This window comes from Pseudophryne corroboree, chromosome 1 (genome assembly GCF_028390025.1).
Source record: "Pseudophryne corroboree isolate aPseCor3 chromosome 1, aPseCor3.hap2, whole genome shotgun sequence".
NCBI classification, from domain to species: domain Eukaryota; kingdom Metazoa; phylum Chordata; class Amphibia; order Anura; family Myobatrachidae; genus Pseudophryne; species Pseudophryne corroboree.
In genome coordinates this window covers 694,084,787-694,093,144 of record NC_086444.1, presented here as the reverse complement: position 1 = coordinate 694,093,144, position 8,358 = coordinate 694,084,787, and the positions used below count along the sequence as shown (strand labels likewise).

Below are 8,358 nucleotides of genomic sequence, written 5' to 3'. Positions count from 1 at the left end.
ACAGAGTCTGGAGACGCCAAGCAGAACGTTCTGCTGCCTGCAACATCCTCCAGCATGACCGGTTTGGCAGTGGGTCAGTAATGGTGTGGGGTGGCATTTCTTTGGGGGGCCGCACAGCCCTCCATGTGCTCACCAGAGGTAGCCTGACTGCCATTAGGTACCGAGATGAGTTCCTCAGACCCCTTGTGAGACCATATGCTGGTGCGGTTGGCCCTGGGTTCCTCCTAATGCCAGACAATGCTAGACCTCACGTGGCTGGAGTGTATCAGCAGTTCCTGCAAGACGAAGGCATTGATGCTATGGACTGGCCCGCCCATTCCCCAGACCTGAATCCAATTGAGCACATCTGGGACATCATGTCTCGCTCCATCCACCAACGCTACGTTGCACCACAGACTGTCCAGCAGTTGGCAGACGCTTTAGTCCAGATCTGGGAGGAGATCCCTCAGGAGACCATCCGCCACCTCATCAGGAGCATGCCCAGACGTTGTAGGGAGGTCATACAGGCACGTGGATGCCACACACATTACTGAGCCTCATTTTGACTTGATTTAAGGACATTACATCAAAGTTGGATCAGCCTGTAGTGTGTTTTTCCACTTTAATTTTGAGTGTGACTCCAAATCCAGACCTCCATGGGTTAATAAATTTGATTTTCATTGTTAATTTTTGTGTGATTTTGTTGTCAGCACATTCAACTATGTAAAGAACAAAGTATTTAATAAGAATATTTCATTCATTCAGATCTAGGATGTGTTATTTTAGTGTTCCCTTTATTTTTTTGAGCAGTGTATATAAATTATATCTTGATTGAGTTGGGTAGTGTGCACCCGTTGTGTAACTGGTTTCTCCCCCCTTTCCCCTTTCTATGGGGATTTGATACTTTTGCTTATATAGGTACCTTTTGTAGAGAACGAATGGGCCACTCTACTATTTATAGCTCTCCATCTGATTGTCTGTGCTGCATTCTCCTTCGTAAGATTTCTAATGATTTTCATTCTAATATATCAACTTTTTCTTATACTTAAAGGTCAGCAGGGTATTAAATGTGATGTATGAAGTGTATCTGGCTCCCCTACTTTCTGATTTTACATTATTTGTTTTCCCTATCTGTTTTTCTGTATCCCCTTTATGTGTGAAAAATGTTCAATAAAAAGTAATGTATAAAAAAAAAATGATGTGTATTATGAAAATATGTGGATTTCCATAACAAAATGTTTCCAAGACAGAAGACTGTAATAGCTGATGCTCCATGAAGTCCAAAAAATAGAGTGGCTGATTTGTTGGGTGAATTGAATTGGGGGTAAAAATGTGGATCACATGGGTATAAAGTGCATCATGGGAATATAAAGTGCATCATGAGTAAATAATAATTATAAAAAAATCAAAATATATTAATGTGGCTCTTAAAAACCTCAAACATTAGTATATTTCTTGAAGAAAAAAATAAATATGCTTAGAGAAATAAAAAGAAAAAAATGAAAAAATATATTTTAAAAGTTTGTTTGCGGTTTTCACCCAAAAAAGCTGTTGGAAATACATCAGCAAAAGTTACATCCAAAACCACAGAAAATGTTTTGAAGGTCTTCATTTGAATAAGTTTTGGCTGAAAAGACGCTATTTCTACATTACCAATATTCGACAGGCGAAAAGTCAAAAGGTGGAAGATTTCCGACCATTTTTCAGTCAAAAACAGGACCGATGAATGGGGGTGATTCCGAGTTGTTCGCTCGCTAGCTGCTTTTAGCAGCATTGCACACGCTAAGCCGCTGCCCTCTGGGAGTGTATCTTAGCTTAGCAGAAGTGCGAACGAAAGATTAGCAGAATTGCGAATAGAAATTTCTTAGCAGTTTCTGAGTAGCTCTAGACTTACTCAGCCATTGCGACCAGCTCAGTCCTTTTCATTCCTGGTTTGACGTCACAAACACACCCAGCGTTTGACCAACCACTCCCCCGTTTCTCCAGCCACTCCTGCGTTTTGCAACTCGAATGCCTGCGTTTTTCCGCACACTCCCATAAAACGGCCAGTTTCCGCCCTGAAACACCCACTTCCTGTCAATCACACTACGATCAGCACAACGATGAAAAAGCTTTGTTATGACGTGAGTAAAATACCTAACTTTTGTGTAAAATAACTAAGCACATGCGCTCTGCGAACCTTGCGCATGCGCAGTAAGCGACTAATCGCAGTATAGCGAAAATCGGCAACGAGCAAACAAATCGGAATGACCTCCAATATGTGAAATCAATTCGACTGTTTTTTTCTGCGGAAAAATACTGTTTTCGACAGAATAGGAATTTGATAAGCTAATTGAATACCTCCCTGTATCTCTAAACTTTAGTTGTATAGGGAAAGGCACAGTTAAAAGAATCCACAGATTTTATCAATAAGTTGGATAACATTTAGTGTCAGGAAGGAGATCATTTAGTAACTGCAGATAAAGACCATAAAAGAGGTCTACAGATGCGCAAAATATCTTTTGGGGAAAAAATGAAATAGATGAAGACCTAGGGATATATTTACTAAAGTCCAAAATTAATTTGAATCCATTCGAGTTCCATTTTCTACTCTATGTGGCGTCTCAGGAAATTACTAACCCAGAAATTTGTCCGTGTTTGTTGCATTCGTATTTTTTTACACAGCCGCGAACACAAATACGAATGAATACACCATCGGTCAAATACGGTTGTTATTTTATATAACACGGTAATTTACTAAGGATTCGTATTTGTGTTTTCGGCCGTAAACACCTTAAACTCGGCTGCAAATCTCCTTGAATCGTACAAAAGTTCTAAGTTCAACTACAACTGCTTTTGGCTTGCGTGTTTGACATCCATCACTACTTGTCAATTACTAAGGTAAGTGTATTAAGGTTCCTTTCTGGTTGGTTCTGTATTGGGTGTGTTTTGTAGGATAGCTGTTATGTTTTGCACCACAGTACACTTTTTTTTGGTATTTCTATTGTTTCCAATTTTCTTTAAATCCTGTCCTGTTATAGTAAACATTATATCTGCACAGCATTTATGTAGTGCTGTTTTGTGTTTCTGAATGTATCCTCATGCATAAATCATAATCCTTAGGTAACATTACTGTAAACGTTGATTTACATACAGGACTAAAAGCAACACTTTAAAAAGACATTCAATAGATTTTAAAATGGAGCCGCTGCGGCCGCTGTAATCAATCCTTAGCCTATGTACTTTTTAAACCATTAGCGTACAAAGCCCCGTACCATGTACGTACTTTGCGTACAAACGCCGTGCTGGCCGTACAAAGTACACGCAGTGTGTACACACCCAAAGATACTCCGTGAGCACTTAGCAGCTACACGTGTAACTGAAATACACTTATAACCCTAGCAGGGAAAGGAGACACGACACCAGATTGTATTTAAAATGCCGGGTTCCGACACACCAACATATAATTACTGAAAGGGGGTTACAATAACAATACAATACAATACAATAGAAAAATGGCTACAGTCAATGGTACATACGTTTTAGTTTCGCCTGCGCTTCCCGGCCCGGTCCTCAGTCATCAGGGTAGATGACCTTCAGAGTCTTTCTATGACTGGGCATGCAGCTGGCTTTTTATACAATAGTCCAAAACCTAACACAATGGAACCTGTAATCTCTATGTCCATTGGACACAGGGATGGTCATTTACAGTACAGGAGAGGTCATAGGTCGATTTGAATAGGTGGGCGATGTCTGTTCCAGGTGCACTTGCAGGTGGTCTCCTCTGGGTTCCCGCCGCATACCAAATGTACAGCAAATACAGTTAATATTTATATTCTGCTCCTGCACATAACTATTCGCAGGAACGTGCGATCTTCTGCAAACCACCACCGGAATATTGCCCTTAATATACCCTACAGCTGGATACCAAACACCTCCTTATAACCTAGTTCTGTCCCCTCTTATCCTGTAAAGGTGAATCCCTTTGTTCTGATACAATTTAAACTTTTGCAACTTGCTGGTGTGGTGCAGGGAGACTATGTGTACATTGTGCACTATTTGGATTAAATATGTAATGTGTTTTTATGGCTTTTCCATGCGATCGCAAACTCTACCGTAATTACCCATACCACGCGCTAATGCGCAGGACCGCGGGAGTGATCATACGCAAATTGCGAATATGTGTATGCACGGCAGAACAAGTACACGCACGGAGGCCATCTGTGTGAAGTTTGTACGTGATGTGTGTACTGCAATATTTTTCGACTTCGACATTACCTAAAAGAATGATGTAATGTAACTTTCTTTTGTAAAAATATAAATACTTAACCTCTGCTGCATGAGTAATGTCAGGATCCGGAGCATTACAGCCGCCAGGTACTCCCGGGGGTTGCCGTCCCATTGGTTGGCGTGACTGCAGCGTCAGGGAGCTGCTGGCAGTGGGTCCACCTGGACGGGTGTGCGGCTTCTGAAGGCTAGGGGTCTGGAGAGCCAGGCGCTGTGGAGGGGATCGCTGCGGTAAGGTCCTCTAGTGGTGACACAGCATTAGTGTTTCAGAGGCCAGAGCTGGGCTAAAGCTGTGTGCTACAGCTGAGTATGTCTCCTGTGCTGGGGGCAGCCATGTTGGAGAACAGAGAATTTCCAATGAAGTTCCCATTCTGTGTTCAGCCAATCCTGTGTGATCTCCCCTTACAAAAGGGGCTGGCCCAGAGGGAGAGTGCCAGTGCTTTAAGTTACCTCCTTGTGAAAGGTTCTCCAGCTCTGTGCTCCCAGGTTGCTTCTGGTGCCCTGCTCCTGGTTGCTCTCATCTATCGGTTACCTAACGCTGCTACAGTCCTGCCATCTAAGTCCATCGCCACTCGTGGAAGTGCTCACGGGGTCCCAGGTCGTAGAGGAGCTTCATGTGCTAATGGAAGTTCCTGCAGACATCTTCAATCTCAATCCCAGAGTCTTCAGTTCTACAAAGTCAAAGTTCTTCAGCCTCATCTTTCAATCACAATACCACTGTCCTCACTTCTTCAAAGTCAAAGTTCTTCAGCCTCATCTTCAATCCCACAGTCTTCACTTCTTCAAAGTCAAAGTTCTTCAGCCTCGTCTTCCAATCACAAACCACAGTCTGCACTTCTTCAAAGGCAAAGTTCTTCAGACACCTCTTTCAATCATAAACCACAGTTTTTCAGTTCTTTAAACTGGTGTTCTTCAACCTCGACTTCTAATCATAAAACACAGTCTTCAGTTTTTCTTTACCAGAGTTCTTCATCTTCACTCTTCAAGCCATTTAACCATAAACTCTAGTTCTCTCATCCAGTTTCTTCAATTTCTCAAATATCTGTATACAGCCTGCTATTCATTAAAACTATGGTTTTTTCCCTACAGAGTACTCCTTTTCTTTACGTTCTTCTGCCAATGCTAACACTTAGTTAGACCTCCACCCCATGAGGAGGAATTACATTCAGCCACCTCGTTTACTCTCCTCACAGGCAGCTGTCCCTTCAGTCAAAACTCAATTGTCGTAACCCCAACTTATGCCGAGCGTGACAGTAAGATATGTATATTGATTGTGAGCATGCATATGATTTCATTAACCAACTCTAGATAAATTGTTATGTAAACAATACCAAAACAACTGTATCATGTTTATCTTGTTTTTCTTATACGTTAGTTTGGTATAAAACTTAGTTAACAAACAAAAAGCACTTCTCACACTTGTGAGTGCAAAACCAAAATGCAGCTAGCATAAAAAATGTTATGAATGCTTTGAAGACATGATTATGTTAATTTATTTTACAGGTCAGCCTCTTGATGTGGGTGGGCCTTTCCCGCTGGTGTCTGGCTGACTTCTGGCCAAACGTCTGGGAGGGGACTTTACAGGTGTCACCAAGGGGGTTGTGGTAGAGAAACTCAAACTTGTGTGCTCACCCTGATGAGTGAGATGCTGGGTTAGTGTAGTCAGAGTCAAATTTAAGTCTCTAGTTGCAGATGTGTGGCTCTCCATGATTCTGACCATGGTGTCTTGTGTGGTTTGGTTTGCAGTCAATATCTGTATGTAGGTTTGATGTAGCCTTTGATTTTCAGCCATGACTCTTTGGAAGGTATCGATCATGCGATTATTGTCAGCCCTCATTAATTCTAATGTGTTTGCCATTCGGGTGAGCTCATTAGTTTGTATGCTGTTGCTTCTGCTGATGCGTGGAACGTGATGGGAAAGACTGGAAATATAGTGTGTTTACTTACGCAAAAAATCTAAATTATTAGCTTGCTGGGTGGACCAGCTGTCCCAAAATGCCTGGTCTTGTGACTGTGCTATAGGTGTAGTAGGGTTTCTGTCCTGCTCAGGTGTCTGGTGAGTGGTCGGAGTTACAAACTGTGTGGTTGTTGGGTCTGGCGGTGGTATAGCAGTTAGATTGAGGGTATATGTTTCTTCATTTTCTGTTGCCTGCAGTTGGCATAGCTGACTTTCCAGAAGATTCGTGTCTGCTGAAAATAGAAAGCAGTTGTGTGTCAGGATATATATATTTTTTTATTTATTTTGCCAGTGTGTTTTGTTTTATTATTGCTACTATTGTGTTTTTTTATAAATTTTAGTGTGTGTTGGTAAGCCTATATTGGTAACATATATTGTGTCTTAGTTTTTATACATATGCACCTCACATTTGTTGGCCTAAGTGTTTTGAGGCAATAGTGTCCATTTAGTTTGCGTGAAAATATTTACCACTTAAGTTTTGCACTAATTTGCTTCATAAATCAGTTTGAAAACATTGCAGTATTTTAAGTAAGCTTGCATTTTGCCTAAATGTGGGATATAGGACATCTCATTCATTCACATTTCATGTGTTCCATTCTAGAAGGTGTAACATAATTGTCAAGTTTACTGTGACTAGTTAAGGTCAACATGGCATCTTAAGTAGGCCAACACTAGTATAGCATATTTAGCACTGTTTTCAGTAGTGTAATGGGTATGTGTTAATATGTGTCTTGTGTGATTGTGCAAATCAACTCACCAGGCAGCTGTGAGGAATGCGGTGACATGGGTGGCGAACTGTCCAGCAGTTGCTGTGGGGGCACGGCTGAGACAAGGGATATGCGTTGTGGTGGTGATGGCTGTAGTGGTGGTCTGGATGACACACCCAGGCTGCGCCTCTGCCGGGGCAATTCGTGTGTTGATGGACCTTTGGGAAAAAGTGGTTGAGTTATTTTTGAGTGAACATTGAGGCTAAAACACACCCAAGGTTTATGTATTTACCAGCATCAGCAGCATCCTCTGCTTCAGTCAGAGTGGGGGCATGGCCAGAAGTTCAAATGTTGCAAAACACTACTCCTAAGCTGATGTATGCCATATCGTACAACTTACAAACCACTAAGCAAAACATATTTTCACAATCACACGGCATACATTTGAACACAACTACAAACTATGTAAGCTCTCACTTTCCTCATGCACTTTTAATCCTCTTTCTGTACGTATCTTCATAACAAGAATTCCTTTGAAAACACAAAATCTGTAGTCTGTCATCCAAGCAGAAACTTTATAATGTGCTGCTTAATGATGCTTCTATGTGTCACGATCCGGGTAACTGGACGCCATTATTTACCTTTCAAGTGTCTCCTGAGGCTGGCTCAGCATTCCAGGGCCGGATCCCAGCTGTGTTGCTGATATCCTCACTTCACATCTCCTCCCTGTGATCCCGCAGCGCTGTCACAGCAGCTTCATAAGTCTGACTTGCTAAATCCTAAAATGGCGTCTCCAGCCCTCCACCGCCATTACTGTCATTTCTCCACATGGTTTCACAAACTGACTTTCCCTCCAACTACTAAACATGGGCGCAGCCATGTTTTTCCAGTCACATGCTATCACTGTACCTATCCGCTGCACTGCTGAACTCTGCATAATTGATCAGCCAATGCCTTACAGTAGGTATAAATATCCTGTGCCTGGACCAGGAAGTTGTCAGTGCTTTGGTTGTCATACCCATTGTATCCAGTCTCTGATCCTTGTGGTTGATTGCTAAGCTCCAGGTATTTCCAGCTCCTGTCTTAACTCCACCAGAGACCCGCACCAGTTACCACCTTGCGGTGCAGCCTGACTCTGCAGTGTCCTCATTGCACCCTGCGACTGGCAGTTCCCTAACACCGGCTTCCAGCGTCTGGCTTCCAGCGGTATCCAGGCTTCTGTTGCCATCAGTGATCCACCATCAGTTTCCAGATACCATCGGTTTCCAGATATCATCGGTGCTCCGCCATTGGTTTCCAGATACCATCGGTGTTCCGTCATCGATTCCTAATAACCACCGATCTCTAGCATCACCAGTGCCATTCAACTGTTCTTCTGCTACACTGGTTCACCTGCACTTCCACACAGTTCATCACCTAGTCCGGTTCCAACCGGCAAACCCGGCAGTC

General features: G+C 42.5%; 1 long non-coding RNA gene across 1 annotated transcript; it reads right to left on the bottom strand.

Annotated features, from left to right (window-relative positions):
- Positions 1-5,720: 5,720 nt before the first annotated feature.
- LOC134935534 (uncharacterized) lies at positions 5,721-7,113 on the bottom strand. Its single transcript, XR_010180257.1, has 2 exons — positions 6,960-7,113; positions 5,721-6,435 (listed from the first exon to the last, which is right to left on the bottom strand). It is a non-coding gene; the product is annotated as an uncharacterized LOC134935534 (long non-coding RNA).
- Between the last annotated feature and the right edge of the window lie 1,245 nt (positions 7,114-8,358).